A 15,715-nucleotide genomic window follows, 5' to 3' on the forward strand; every position below is an offset into this window, starting at 1 on the left:
GTAAAGACATAAGAAAAAGGTTCCCTCTGTTTCTCTCAAAGCTTCAGAACTCCTTCAGGCGACGTACTCAGAGTCCTAACCCAATCATAAATTTCTCTTGCTTTCACAGATAGGGGTAAAAAACTTGGGAGTATCAGAAATACTGAGATTTCTCCAATCAAGCTGCCTTGTACCACTAATTCCTACAATGAAAAGGGAATGAGAAACAAGATCAGAATGAATGACTTATTATAAATAAATTCCTGTAGTTCTTAAATTATAGACTATCAAATGACACTAATGAACAGAGGTGGGTCAATATTTACATCAGGATCAAGTGTGTTCGAACTTATCCTGCATCCAATCAACACAAATGTCCTATCAGTCCCCTGAACTTGCTTTTACTGAAGCATTCTTAGCTCAGAGCCCAGAGATTGACTAAAATCCTAATTTACACAGTCAACAAGGATACCATGGCATTTTTTCAGAAGGGAAATACTATTAACCTCACTTCTTTAGCTAATTTCAACCTCAGTGCTGGAATTAATGTCCCTGTTCTTTTTAACCTTCTTTGGCTACTTTCCTTTTTATGATCTGTTCTTAACTCCACATCTGCATGATTTGATAAGTCATATATCTCACTAGAGGGATGAAGTATCATTTTATAGGGATAGTTGGGAGATGGAGTATGTTTAGTGATTTAAAACTGAAAATAATGCTCTCAGGTTAGGATTTGTTCATATTAAGAAGGTGAAAGATCTCTACTCTTGTCCTATGCCAATTAATTTTTAATCCAAAATAACTTGTTTCAAATGCAAATCTGATTATTTCACTATATTTCTTTTTTAAGATTTTATTTTTAAGTAATTTCTATACCCAACGTGGGGCTCAAACCCATAATCCCAAGATCAAGAGTTGCATGCTCCACCAGCTGAGCCACATTTCTCACATTCACTACATTTCTCACATTCAATGCCTTCTTATTTCCCTCAGAATAGTTTCTAAATTTTAAAACTTTACAGCTTCCAAAGTTTCAAATCCCACCATCAGTTCCTGTCAAATTCTCAATTTCCTTATGTGTCACTCTCCCATCTAACATGTTACAGACTATGTAGTCATATTACTTTTCTTTTCAGTCTTCAAATTTGGCACTTTTAAATTTGGCTATGGGCTTTACTTCATGCTATTCTTCCTTCTAGAACTTTCTTAATTCCATTCTATCCTTTGCTTACCCAAAAGGTATTCATTTTTCTAATTTTCAGGGAGGCTGGCCCTAAACCTGTTCTCTCTTCCCCGATCCCCTACCTTCCCCAGCCCTGGTTAAATGCTCTGAAATCACCTTTGCACCTTCTCTTTGGGAGCAGTGATTATGCTTATAATTCCTTGTTCAGTATTTATCTTTCTCACTAGTCTGAATTCCAGGAGGACAGAAAGCCTTCTCTTTTATTCACTGTGTCCCACACTGGTACACAGAAAGCACTCGATTATTTGTTAAATAACTGAACAAAGAAACAAATGTAAGCTCCATATGGGTATGGTCAGGATCCAGAGAGAAAGTTACAAATCTGCTCTGTTATCATTCATTCATTCATTCATTCATATCTTACGTTTTGAAGCTTCCAAGCTGCTTCTAAACCATGCCCTCCACTTTCCACTTTATTGGCCAGTCTCTCCCATTTTTTAAAACAAAGGTGATTTTCTTCCCCTAAAAAATTCCCCTAAAACTGAGGCGATTCCCAAGTATTTACATAAAGACTATTCTTCCAAAAATACATAACTAAGTTTGGCAACACTGGTTAACTTTCACAGTGGCCAAGGAGTCAATCAATTGTACCTGTGTTGATCCTCATGTTTTCAACTCAACAGGCTTGTTACTTCTGGATATACCCCTTTTTATTAACAGGTTAATATATCAAATTAATGCCTGTTTATCAAAGCAAAACTATTTTTTAAAGCAGAACAATTTACTATATTTGTATTTATATTTTCTTTTTAATATAGCAATGGAGAAAAAAGATAAACATCTTTTTGCCATATGAAAATCCCTTATTAGGGACTGTAGAAAATATGCCAGGTTAAGAACACACTAATCCAACAAATCTAAGTAGTACTCTTGAACACTAACTAGGCAACAGCCTCAAGCTGGGTCAAATATATAGATGTCTGGGCTTGTTGTTTCCGTGTGAGAGGCAACTTGGTACTACCATCCAGGCAACCAGAGACCCAATGCCAGTCACAACCTACCATTTACAAACTGGGCAAGTCATCTATGTGCTCTGAACCTCAAATATCTCAACAGTAAAGTGTCCCCCAAGGTATCTATAAGATCATGAATAGTAAAGCCTTTTGTAAAACAGAGTATGGTAAGAAATTTAAATTTATAATGATTATTAGTAGGCTTATTTACTTTCTTTAGCCAGGAATGTGCTTTTCTTCTGGGTCTCAGCAATCAATCACAGATGATTACAGCCATGTAACAATAATAACAGAGCATTCTCTATGGAGCAGTTACTGACCAAATCAAATAAGGACTCTGTTTCAAAACAAGCACTTCACATTTGTCATCTATCTGTTCCATGGTGACTTTCAGAAGTAGATGGATAAAATCCGGTACACAGTTAAAATTATCAAATATATCATTTTCAACTAAAAGTATTTTCAAAAAGATAGCTGTTTTGTGGTTTTGAATAGCATTCAAAGAAGTCCGAGGCAGGAATAATGGCTAACAGCTTTAGGAATTCACAGACCCATCACTATGTAATTTCTTCTGGGACAATCCCAGGAACAGCTATAGAAGACATGTGTAACAGCAGCTACATTACTTCTTGAAGGTAAGACTAGCAGTCCCTTCCACCTGTAATTGGAGTTTTCTTAGAAACTACAGGTTATCAATCATTGCTCTCACAAGGGAAGTCTATCTTATAACTTCATTTTGTTGAACAAGAGAAAAACATGCCATCTGATATATGGTGGAAAAAGGAAAAGGAGTAAAATCAAAGGATGTACTTACTCTTTGAGGTACTTGACAGGTGTAAAACAACTTCAATCAACTTAGGGAAGAAATATATGCACATCTGAATAGACAGTAGAGATGATCTGGGCCTAAAGAAATAGGGAAAATGTCCTAAATTAATATAATACTTCTTTAAATTATATATATATGTGTGCGTGTTATACACACACGCGAGCGTGCACACACACACAATGGATTTTTTAGATCCTACTCACAACTAAGAATAAGGAGGCCCAAGGAAACACTGTGCAGTTAGTTGTCTTGGAAGTAAAAGAAACTCATTGTTTCTTTTGTACCTTTTAAAAGGACACTGATAACAAAACTAGGCTAAGTTGATCTGCATTGTGCATCCTAAAATTTGCAACTAGAATGCTTTTTTGAGTTTACAGTTCCACCAATGGCTCAACCTGCCATCTAAATATGTTTCTATAGATCTATTTTAGGCACCAACAACTTCCTTTCAAATACTATTTATTACAATAGGCAGGATGCAAACTTATAAATGCCAGAGAACTTCCTGGATTAAGGCATTTATCACTAGCCCCATTATTATTATGTAGAATGTTGTCCTCAACAGTCTGCACAGAGGAGATTTCAAATTATGATTTTTCTTTTCTAAATGTATGTTTCTTAAGTTGGTATCAAGCATAACTGCTCACTCCAAATTAAGGGAAAATCGTTTTCAATTAAAAACACACACTAGGATCCCTGAGCTTTCATTCTAAGTGGGGTCACCAAGTCTGGCCTTTCTCTAACGTGGTAACCGGCCCCTTCCAAGGCCTATTACACACAACTTGGGCTTCAGAGTAAAGCAAACCAAGCTTCCAGAGCAAACCGCACTCCCCCTCCTCTCCTCTCCTTCTCTTCGAGCCCTGTCCTTAGGAGCAACAGAGCTAGCAGAAAGAAAGGAAAAAAAGGGGGGGGGCTCTCCTGGTTAGAGCCAATAGAAGGAGACCGCAACAGTGACTGTTACCGCTCTCAGAACAAACCCATCCCTGCAACACCGAGTGGGTTTGAACCGCGAGCAGGTCATCATTACACAACCAACTGGTGATTCAAAAATAGCAACTTGCAGCTCCACACCGCACACCCCGCTGGCCAAGCCCAAGCCCTCGGCTGCTCCGGCAAGACACCTCGACATTTCCCACACTCCGGTGTACACAGTTTTTTAAAAGCCTGATCAAATACCTCCTCATTCAATTTTCACGTCCACAGATGTGGGGTCAACAGTTTTCAGTGTCCCTGATTCCCTTCGATTTAGCTATTTTACACAAAATCCTCAACAACTTATGCAAAAGACCCAAAAAATCAGATTCCTGACCACACCTACCTGTTTCTCACATCCAAGACATTTCACTCGCCCACACTGAGGAGCTTCTTAGAGCGTCTCCCTCGCAGCGTCCCAGGAAGTGCGTTCCCAGCGAGCCGCACCGGAGGCTTCTGGGAGCGTAGTCAGGTTTTCCCGAGGCCCTAATCAGGAATGCCCTGGATGACTGGGAGACTACAATTCCCAGAAGCCACTGGGCCGCCGGCCGCAGGCAACATCCTGCGATCACCTTCTGCCTTTCTTTCTCCCTGGCCCCCGGCCCCCTTACTCCCCTTGCGCCTTCAGTTCCTTCCAGATTTGGGTTACAGGTGTTTAAAAAAAAAAAAAAAGTTAAACGAAACAAAACTAAAAATAGTTTCAGGTTGGGTACCCAAGTAAATATTTACTACTAAATGTGATCTCCCCGTAAGGTTTGTTAGCAAAAATCCTTAAATACTTTTTTCCACAAAGTATTTACCAAGGCACAAAGTAGAAAAGCTCAAACTCTAGAACTGACTTTGAAAATGTTAAAAGATACAGATAACTTGAATAGTACAATGGACACCTATATGCTTACTCTCTAGATTCAACAACTATCAACATTTGCCACATTTATCTTATCTCCACTTATGTGTGTGTGTGATCATTAAGGTGATAGGCATCATGACACTTCAGCATCCTTTGTTTTAAATATTTAAAAATATATTTAACTGCCTGGTTTAATATGGGGTTTTATTAGTTGGGTGGCCTTGGGCAAGTGTAACTCTCTCTGTGGTTATCTGTAATGAGGATAATAAGATCACCTACATCATAGAATTGTCTTGAAAATTAAGGAACTAAATACAGGCAAAGCACTGAGCACATAACTAGCTATTAGATATTTAAAGTAACTTTACTCTTCTGCACAATTCCAACTATCCTGGCCCTTTCTTTGTGGCTTCTAAATATGAAGTACTGCATTAGTGAATATCTGAATTAAAATAAAGGTTTCAGAAGTCTTGTATAGGACTGATGTATTTTATATGTATAAAGGATGTTGAGAGGGGCCTGGGTGGCTCAGTCGTTAAGCTTCTGCCTTAGGCTCAGGTCATGGTCCCAGAGTCCTGGGATCGAGCCCCGCATCGGGCTCCCTGCTCAGCGGGAGCCTGCTTCTCCCTCTCCCACTTCCTCTGCTTGTGTTCTCTCTCTCGCCGTGTCTCTCTCTGTCAAATAAATAAATAAACCTTTAAAAAAAAAAAAAAGGATGTTGAAGTGTCACGTTGCATACTAATTTCAAATGATCACACACCAAATGGAGATAAAGTAAATGTGGCAAATGTTGATAATTGCTGAATCTAGAGAAAGGCAGTGTATGGGTGTTCATTTACTGTTCCAACTCTCTGTATCTTTAAAATTTTTCAAGATAAAAAGTTTGAGGAAAAGCGTCACAGTTTTATTTATTTTTTTATTATTATGTTATTTTAATCACCATACATTACATCATTAGTTTTCGATGTAGTGTTCCACGATTCATTATTTGCATATAACACCCAGTGCTCCATTCAGTACGTGCCCTCTTTAATCCCCATCACCAGGCTAACCCATCCTCCCACCCCCCTCCCCTCTAGAACCCTCAGTTTGTTTTTCAGAGTCCATCGTCTCTCATGGTTCATCTCCCCCTCCGATTTCCCCCCCTTCATTCTTCCCCTCCTGCTATCTTCTTCTTTTCTCTCTCTTTTTTTTTTTTACCATATAATGTATTATTTGTTTCAGAGGTACAGATCTGTGATTCAACAGTCTTGCGCAATTCACAGCGCTCACCATAGCACATACCCTCCCCAATGTCTATCACCCAGCTGCCCCATCCCTCCCACCCCCCCCCACCATTCCAGCAACCCTCAGTTTGTTTCCTGAGATTAAGAATTCCTCATATCAGTGAGGTCATATGATACATGTCTTTCTCTGATTGACTTATTTTGCTCAGCATAACACTCTCCAGTTCTATCCATGTCGTTGCAAATGGCAAGATTTCATTCCTTTTGATGGCTGCATAATATTCCATTGTATATATATAGCACATCTTCTTTATCCATTCATCTGTCGATGGACATCTTGGCTCTTTCCACAGTTTGGCTATTGTGGACATTGCTGCTATAAACATCGGGGTGCACGTACCCCTTCGGATCACTACATTTGTATCTTTGGGGTAAATACCCAGTAGAAAGCATCACAGTTTTAAACAAAAGTAAAGGGTTGCATCCATCCCTATCCCACTCTGCCTGTATTTAAGTTGGGCAAGTTAAGTGACCCCCTTCTGGCTCAGGATTTACCTGTAGTAATAATGTTATCTACATCAAAAAAATAATGGTAAGGATTAAATGAGTTACTATACATAGAGAAGTTTACAACAGTGTCTGACATTGTTTTTACCATTTTTCATTTTATGTTGCTCAAGGAACTTTTTGTTAGTGATAGAAAAGGGGAAAAGGCCACTCACTATCTGTCCATTATAACCACCTTCTAATCTTCCATACTGCTTCAGAGGATGGATAGAGTTATCTAAGGCCTGAAGCAATCCAATCCCAAAGTTAGACCTAGAAATGTAATTATGAGAAAGAAAGATTGGGGGTAAAAGGATCTCTGAGCGCAGGCCAGCCAGAGGGATGACAGCAATATGACACAGCGTATCTCACTTCTTTGCTCTGAATTTCAGTTCTTTCATCTATAAAACTGAATTGAATCCAATAACTGTATACAAAATCATTTTATAATTTAGTTCCCAATCACTGATGAATTAACTTGGTTTAGCAGATTTTAGCTGGGATGAATATGTAGTTGATTATAATGATAAAAAAAAAAAATAACAGCACCAAAAGGAAGTGAAGGACTATTTCTAAACTTATTGGTAAGTTCACATCTATGGTTAGCCTGGCCTTTAGTATAGCAAAGATAGAACAAAATACTTATGTACCCTAGTGGGACTAGATTATTAGAATGTCATTCTCAGAAGTACTTTAGGTAAGACTTTATTTTTTTCTTTTTTTTTAAGATTTTATTTATTTACTTGAGAGAGAGATAGCGAGAGAGAGAGAGAGCACAAGTGGGGAGGAGAGGGAGAAGCAGGCTCCCTGCTGAGCAGGGAGCCCAATGTGGGGCTAGATCCCAGGACCCTGAGATCATGACCTGAGCTGAAGGCAGACGCTTAACTGACTGAGCCACCCAGATGCCCCTAGGTAAGACTTTAGATCAGCAATTAACAATCCTGGCTTTCCATTTTTTCTCAACAGAGACTCATTAAGGAGTAAGTCAAATCTTAAAACAAATTCACTGCAATATACCACCACCAAAATTCTACAAATATCTACTTACTGTATTAGTTTCCTATTATTGCTGTACCAAATTACCACAAAATTCAGTGGCTTAAAACAACCACAAATTTATTATTTTACAGTTCTGGAGGTCAGAAACCTCACACAGATCTTACTGGGCTAAACTAAAGGTGCTGGTAGGGCTGTATTTTTTCTGGAAGCTTCAGGGGAGACTTTCCTTGTCTTCTCCAGCTTCCTGAGGACACCTGCACTCCTTAGCTTATGATCCCCTTCCATTTTCAAACTTGGCAATAGCTGCTTGAATCTTTCAACATCTAAATCACATCACTCTGACATTCTTCTGCATCTCTCATCTTTCAAGAGCACTGTGATAACATTTGACCCACTCGGACTACCCCGAATAATTTCTTTATTTTATGGTCATCTGATGAGCAACTGTAATACTCCCTTTCCATGTAACTGAATGTATTCACAGATTCTCAAGATGAGGATGAAGACATCTTTACAGGACCATTATTCTGCCTGCCACAGTCACTAATCACTTCTTTCTATTTGAATCCAAGGGTCTCTTTCTGGTCCTCATTCTCTTCCACCTCCTTTAGGTCCACATTGCACAATTCTGATTGCCTCTTTTTTTCCTAAACTCTGCTTTCTCATTTTTGGAAACACCAACATTTCTACTTTTCTTCTAGTTTACCTGATTTGTTCCCTGTCTACCTGTTGCTTTCACTTTCTCCTCCTCACTCCCCAATTATCAAAAGGCTCTGTCCTGGGGCCCTATCAATAAAAACTTCTTCAGAGGGCAATCCGTTTTTTATCTCCCCAAATCCACATCTGGCTAAGACTTTTCATAACTTCAGTACTGTTTCTAATTACCAGCTCATATGATTAACTTATTACTTTAATTTCAACATTCTCCAAATAAAAAATAATGATTGTTCTGCTTATGTCTTCCATCATTCCTTATTTTGTCAGTGGTTTCCTCTTTCTTATCTTTTGTTTGTTGATATCTTCTTCATATCTTTTACTCAAATTAGGAACCACATCCTGATTCTTTCTTTGAAATATCCATTTGTCCCTTATTCACTACAAAGAATTGTCACAATCCTATTTGAAGCCCTCATCTTGGGGTGACTGGATGGCTCAGTCAGTTAATCATTGGACTCTTGGTTTTGGCTCAGGTCATGATCTCAGGGTCATAGGATCCAGCCCCGTGTGGAGCCTCAGCTCACAGTCTGCTTGAGATTCTTTCCCTCTTCCTCTCCCTCCCTCTCTGCCCACCCCCACTCACACGCACTCTCATGTTCTCTCAAATAAAATCTTTAAAAAAAAATTAAGCCCTTACCTCTTCACATTAAGATATGTGCAATAATTTCTTTACATATATATTAATGTCGATTTAAAAATAATAGAGAACATTCAATATTTATTACATTCCAAGGATATTTTCTATGAATTATCTAATTTAATCACAATGAATCTATATTAATGACAAAGAAATTGAGATGCAGAGAGATTAAATAATGTGCTCAAAATCAAGAAATAGTAAGTGGAGGATATTCCCAAAATGTTGTTGTCACCAGTCAGAACTCTTCAGATTCAGGGCAGTTTCCTTATTTTGGATTTCTGTAGCTAAAACTTTACTTACTCTAAACGCTTATTGAAGCTATTCCTGAAGTTGGAATGTCTTTCTACTACCCTTTCTGCCCACCCAAATCCTACCTACCTTCCCCCTTTTCTGAATAATTTTATCTTCTGTAAATTACACACATCAAGTCCAAATGGAAACTAACTGGCACATAATATTCCTTTTTTATGTGTTAGTCATATCTCACCATAGTATTTCCAAGTCCCTGACTGAAACTCAACAAATTCAGATTAATTTTAAAAACTCTGGGGGCGCCTGGATGGCTCAGTCAGTTGAGTGTCCGACTGTGGCCCAGGTCATGATCTCGGGGTCTTGAGATTGAGCCTCACAACGGGCTCCATACTCAGCAGGGAGTCTACTTAGGATTCTCTCTCTCCCTCTCCCTTTGGCCATCCCCCACACCATGCACGCTCTTTCTCTGAAATAAATACCTCTTTAAAAAAAAAAACCCTCCCCATATACTAGTTTTTAGAGGAGCCTATCAAATAAAAAATAATAAATAACTATTAATTGGGAAGTTGGGAAGTATAGAGAGAAAAGTAGGGGAATGTTATGGGTAGAAGGTGTTCCTCAAAAATTCCAATGTTGGAGTCCTAACTCTCTCAACATACCTCAGGATGTGACCTTATTTGGAGACAGGGTTTTTATAGAGGTAATCAAGTTAAAAAGAGGTCATTAGTTTGAGTCTTAATCCAACATGACTTATTTCCTTATAAAAAGGAAAAATTTGGAGACAACCACACACACAGGGAGAATGCCATGTGAAGATGAAGGCAGAAACTGGGGTGTTGCTTCTATAAGCCAAGGAACACTGCAAACCACTAGAAGCTAGGCAGGTGACACGGAAGAGAATCTCCCTCAACAGCCCTCAGAAAGAACCACCTCTGTCAGTACCTTCATCTCCTACTTCTAGTTTAAAGAATTGTGACACAATATATTTCTTTTGTTCAAATCCCTCAGTTTGTGGTACTTTGTTAATGTAGCCTTAGCAAACTAATACAAGAAATAAGGGAAGAAGGTTCTGGATAATCAAGCAGTGAGCTGTCACTTTAAAAATGGTTAGGACTTTGTTGTCTACTGTAAAAGAGGTAGGATGACCGCACATGTTTCCAATCTTCTTTAATAAAGTTACTGGTGAATAGGGGAGGGAGGGAAGGAAATTTTTTTAAAGTTTTTATTTTTTTTAATTAATTTATTTTTTTATTTTATTTATTTGACAGACAGAGAGAGACAGCGAGAGAGGGAACACGAGCAGGGGAGTGGGAGAGGGAGAAACAGGCTTCCCGCTGAGCAGGGAGCCCAATGCGGGGCTCGATCCCAGGATTGATCCCAGGACCCTGGGAACATGACCAGAGCCAAAGGCAGACACTTAAGGATTGAGCCACCCAGGTGCCCCAGGGAAGGAAATTGTACAAAAGAATTGGCTTAAAGTAGGATAACTGAAGGCTTTTGCCTGTAATTGCATTCAGGTGTTGTAAATCTTTGTCATTTACCATGCCTATTACCCTCTCCTTCCACTGCCACTATTTTTAATCTAGTTTTTACAGATAAACCTGTATGTTAAACTTTTGATGAATGTGTTACAAATTTGGAATTACACCATTAGTGATTCTTTAAAGCAGGTGAGTTTTTCTGGTTTCTATTTTTATAGGAAAGGCCATGCGTGCACATTATATTGTTCTTATAATTTCTCTTGACCTCAAGGTAGTACCGGTTCATGTTAAGATTTGTTTTTGAAACTGAGGCTCAATTATTCTATACTACTCTTATTTCTCCCCTTTAGGATTTGCTTGACCAGAGGCTTTTATCTACTGTCATTTAATCATGTTGCAAATCCATTGAAAGCCAGAAGCTTCTACTCAATGCCTGCTCTTGATTTAAAGTATTTTCAATCTCCTCAATTTGTAGCAAACCATATACAAATAAAACTGAAGGCATATTTTAGATTTATAATCATACCCTTTTTCTTAAGAAAATTACACCATGGTCTTCTTAAAGCCTTTCATATTGGAATAATACCGGTAATAATGTTTGATAACAAATAAGAAAATGAAGGCACTGGTCAGAAGATATTGGCAGTTTCAGAAAAATATATTGAAATATGTGCCATGAACAAAGGAAGGTTTGTTCTTCGCTTTCAACTTTCAATCACTTAAAGTTTACAAAATAAATAGAAAAAAACCCCCAACTTTGCCATATATTGCTCCAAAATTAATTATAATATAAACTGCACATGCTGTTCTTCAAATTCTAAGTATTTCAGAGGACTGGATTCAAATAATAGCTGTGCTTCACATAGCTTAGTATCTGGGGCAACCCAACAAATTTAATCTCTACTACAAACACGTTAATAATATAAACAAAGGTGACTGCTTCTCTGAAGTCTTCCACAACTACTAATTAAGCAACAGTCATATAATGAGAAACAGTAAAAGTACAAAAATTCGAACTGCCTAAAATTAATGATTGGTTATGGTCAGAAATGGTAGTTGAAATTGCGCCTGGCTTTTTCATCCTTCTGACAGACAACTGAGGCAATAACCCACATCACTCCTGAATTATCCACAGGGAAATACTACAACTTTCCAACATACATGCTTTTCTTTCTTTTCTCTCTCCTTTTCTCATTTCTATTACCTGCTTGATTTTGCTTTTCCTTCAGCTGGCTTGTGACACCCACTTACAGCTAAAGAGATTCCTCTGATACTTTCCCTCTACTTGCCAAGCTCCAATCACAAAACAAAACAAACACAATGCTTCTCTGACATAGCTATTTAAGAAAAAAAATAAATTTTTCATTATTATTTAGCTTTGCAGTAAATATTACAGCATGTTGTCTGCCAACATTTGTTAACTATGTTTATCTAAATGCCTTATTCCCAAGGTATAAACTCTTATAAGGGAAAGACATTTTTTAAATTATAAAATACAGTAGACTCCCCAAAAGGTTAAAAAACCCCAAAACAGGGGTGCCTGGGTGGCTCAGTCTGTTAAGTGTCTGCCTTCGGCTCAGGTCATGATCCCGGGGTCCTGGGATCCAGCCTTGCATTGGGCTCCCTGCTCAGCAGCAAGCCTGCTTCTCCCTCTCCCTCTGCCCTGCCCCTCTCCGCTTGTTCTCGTTCTCTCTCAAATAAAAAAACCAAAAAGCCCCAAAACATTCATGTACCCAGGACCCAACTTAGTAAATGACCAAAAAGCAATATAGTGTAGTGTTTAAAAGAGATATTTGTGAACAACTCAGTACACTGCCCAGCATATGGAAACATTACTGTTAGATATTATTACCAGCACAGACAATGTACTGTTTCTCGATTTGCTTCACTTGTCTCTTCCATTAGGAGAGACAGATTTAAACTAAATTTGAGATACTCAAAGGTTTAAAAATATACATTAAATTCAATTCACCACTTGGTCTTCAAACAAAATGTTATCATGTTTTTGAAATAAGAGGTCTTCTGTATAAGGTTTACAATTTAAACTACTGCTAATTTTCTTTATGTTAATCACATCATTTGTTTTTGATGTAGTGTTCCATGATTTATTATTTGTGTATAACACCCAGTGCTCCATGCAGAATGTGCCCTCTTTAATACCCATCACCAGGCTAACCCATCCTCCCACCCCCCTCCCCTCTAGAACCCTGTTTGTTTTTCAGAGTCCATCATCTCTCATGGTTTGTCTCCCCCTCCGATTATCTCCCCCTTCATTCTTCCCCTCCTGCTAGCTTCTTCTTTTTTTTAACATATAATGTATTATTTGTTTCAGAGGTACAGATCTGATTCAACAGTCTTGCACAATTCACAGGGCTCACCATAGCACATACCCTCCCCTAAACTACTGCTAATTTTCATTTCATTTTTAAGCTATAGTTTGTGAGCTAACTTATGGTGCTGCTTTGAAACATTTAAAAAAAATTTTTATTATGTATGCTTTTATTTAAATAGCTGCCACTTATTATCTATCCATCTATCTATTTATTTATTTAAAGTAAGCTCTGCATCTAATGTGGGGCTTTGACTCACGACCCTGAGATCAACAGTCCCAAGCTCTACTGACTGAGCCAGTCAGGCGCCAGAAACATTTTTAATGTAACTTAATGATATTACAAATTTCTACAGGGAGCTTACCTTTAACTGATTTTTTTTATCTGAACTTTGCAAACCCTATGAAGCTACTTAGAAAATAGTCCATGTGTTTATGTACATGTTGGCAAGAAAAAAAATCTTTAGCTTTCATTAACTTTCTCAAAGGAATCTCTGTACTCCATCCTCCCAATGACATATAACTTTACAAGAAAACTAACTAGATAAAACCTGAAATAAAAGACCCTTGGCCCGATTTTTCCCATTATGAAGACACCCCCCCCATTAGATAATACATGTTTACCACTTAAAAGAAAACATTAGAGGTCCTGGGGTAGCTCAGTCGGGTTAAGCGGCTGAGACTCTTGATTCCAGATCAGGTCATAATCTCAGGGTTGTGAGATCAAGCCCTGGATAGGGCTCCGCACTCACTGCAGTGTCTGCTTGTCCTTCTTTATTCATCTCCTTCTGCCCCTCGCCCCACTCATGCTCGCTCTCTCTCTAAAATAAATAAATAAAATCTAAAATAACATTAATTTTCCATAAAGTTCACTTTGCTATGATAAGAATAATATGGATATATATTGCAAAAATAACAATATATTTCTGGAACATTTTTATTCATAGGTGAAATCTTCGAAGCACAAATCCAACTTCACAGTATAATATACTTAATACTTGACAGCATCTGGTGGTATAAACTTATAATTCATCATGGTAAATGAATCTGACATAGCAAGCTCTTCAAGAACTACTGGGACTTGGTAAAAATTTATTATACATAGCACATTGATACCCTGGCTATTCAGTAATATAAAAATTAAGTCTTCCAAAAAGTATATATATTTTGAAAGGTGAAAATGAAAAAAATCTTGCTTAAGGACAGAATAAATGGTATCTGAGATGTTAGTATATTTCAAAATAAATCTTTAAGTTTTTAAAATGTATTTGTTTGTAAAATAAAAAGGGATCCAGATTTTCTCCTTCTGTTTAGAATAAAAACTATCAACTTTCAGTAACTAGAAAATACAAATCATGGAACATTTTAGTGAGTTACATAACACAATGCTTCAGTTAGTTTGTAGAGTAGTAACCTGGCCATTACTGACAGAGCAAGTAAGATCTAATTCCTCTTAATTCTCAGCACATACCTACTATCCTTTGCCACAGCAGAAAAGAAGATTATGGTGTCAGAACTTCAGAAATTCACCTGATGAAACTGACCTCACATTGCTTTCTTTATATTTAGGAAATATTAAAAGTAAAAGAGAAAAAGGATACTAAAGTTGTAAGTGTAAAACATACCCAAAATGAAACATGGTCAGAATGATCAGTACTGATGTTTAAATTCCAAATGCTCTTCTCACTCTTACTTCTTTGTTGTAAAGCAGAACCAGGCTATTCTAATCCCCTGCAGTTTCTGCTTGTGAATGTGAGATCCATAAGGGCAGCAGGTCCTGTCTTTAACATTGTACATGCTGTGCCTTGCACAGTGCCTGACACATGGGAGACACTCAATAAATACCTGTGCAATGAAGGAAATACCAAAAAAGCCACCAATCTGGGGCCTCAAATGGGACGTGGGAGTGGAGAACAGAAAACAGAACAAATAAAAGTGAAATAATGCTCGTAAAAACTCAGTGTCACATCAGAAGAAATTTAAGTAGAACAATACTTACATCATTTTTATGTAATACTTATTACCATTATGTAAAGGCTTCACTGAGCCTTAAATTCCAAAATAATTTCTAATAATTTAAAAGCAGCTTTGAAGTATAATTTTTAAAAGCTCATTAACTTGCTACTATTTAAAAAAAAACAAAAACAAAACAAAAAAACCCAACTTAGAAAAGGTTTACATGATGAACTCATTTGAGTAAAAAGATAAATGAATAAAAAAATTCTGTAGGAATATAAGAAACTATTAACAGTGATTTTCTTTGGGAAGGACCAGAGGGCCCAATGTAGGAAGATGGGGACTTTTTTTTCCTTTATAAGATTTTGTGTGGTTTAAATTTTATTTCCTACAATGAACATGTATATTTTATAATAAAACTTATGAAGAGAAAATGTCCGATTATATTTTTGAAACTCAGAAATTTACAAATTTTAATCTTAATATATTGATGATTGATAATATTGTTTCAACTTTGCACTTCCTATTACTTCTCTTTACTAAAATATGAAAATAGACAAGACAGATTTGAGTGCAAGAAAATGAGACATATACCAGTCTGCTCCAAAGCAGGAAAAAATACTTTTACTTAAGAAAGAAAAATTTCCAAAAGGTGAAATTGTAAACATCTACCTGCTTGTTTCTGTTAAATATTATCAGTGATCTTTATTATCACTGAACATATGTTGAAATTTAGGGTTTTG

General features: G+C 37.3%; 1 protein-coding gene across 9 annotated transcripts in view; it reads right to left on the bottom strand.

Moving 5' to 3' along the window:
• Positions 1 to 4,438, bottom strand: part of LOC116631059 (claudin-12) — a 136,736-nt gene extending 132,298 nt beyond the window's left edge. For 8 of the 9 annotated variants that reach the window (XM_032402215.1, XM_032402211.1, XM_032402208.1 and 5 more), the window contains exon 1: positions 2,990 to 3,079. The gene's annotated coding sequence lies outside the window, so the exon portion shown is untranslated. Of the gene's footprint in view, positions 1 to 2,989; positions 3,082 to 4,322 lie in introns of those variants that run through there. The other variant, XM_032402209.1, reaches the window with a different exon arrangement.
• Between the last annotated feature and the right edge of the window lie 11,277 nt (positions 4,439 to 15,715).

The sequence above is a fragment of the Phoca vitulina genome, unplaced genomic scaffold, assembly GCF_004348235.1.
Source record: "Phoca vitulina isolate PV1807 unplaced genomic scaffold, GSC_HSeal_1.0 scaffold4, whole genome shotgun sequence".
Classification (NCBI taxonomy): domain Eukaryota; kingdom Metazoa; phylum Chordata; class Mammalia; order Carnivora; family Phocidae; genus Phoca; species Phoca vitulina.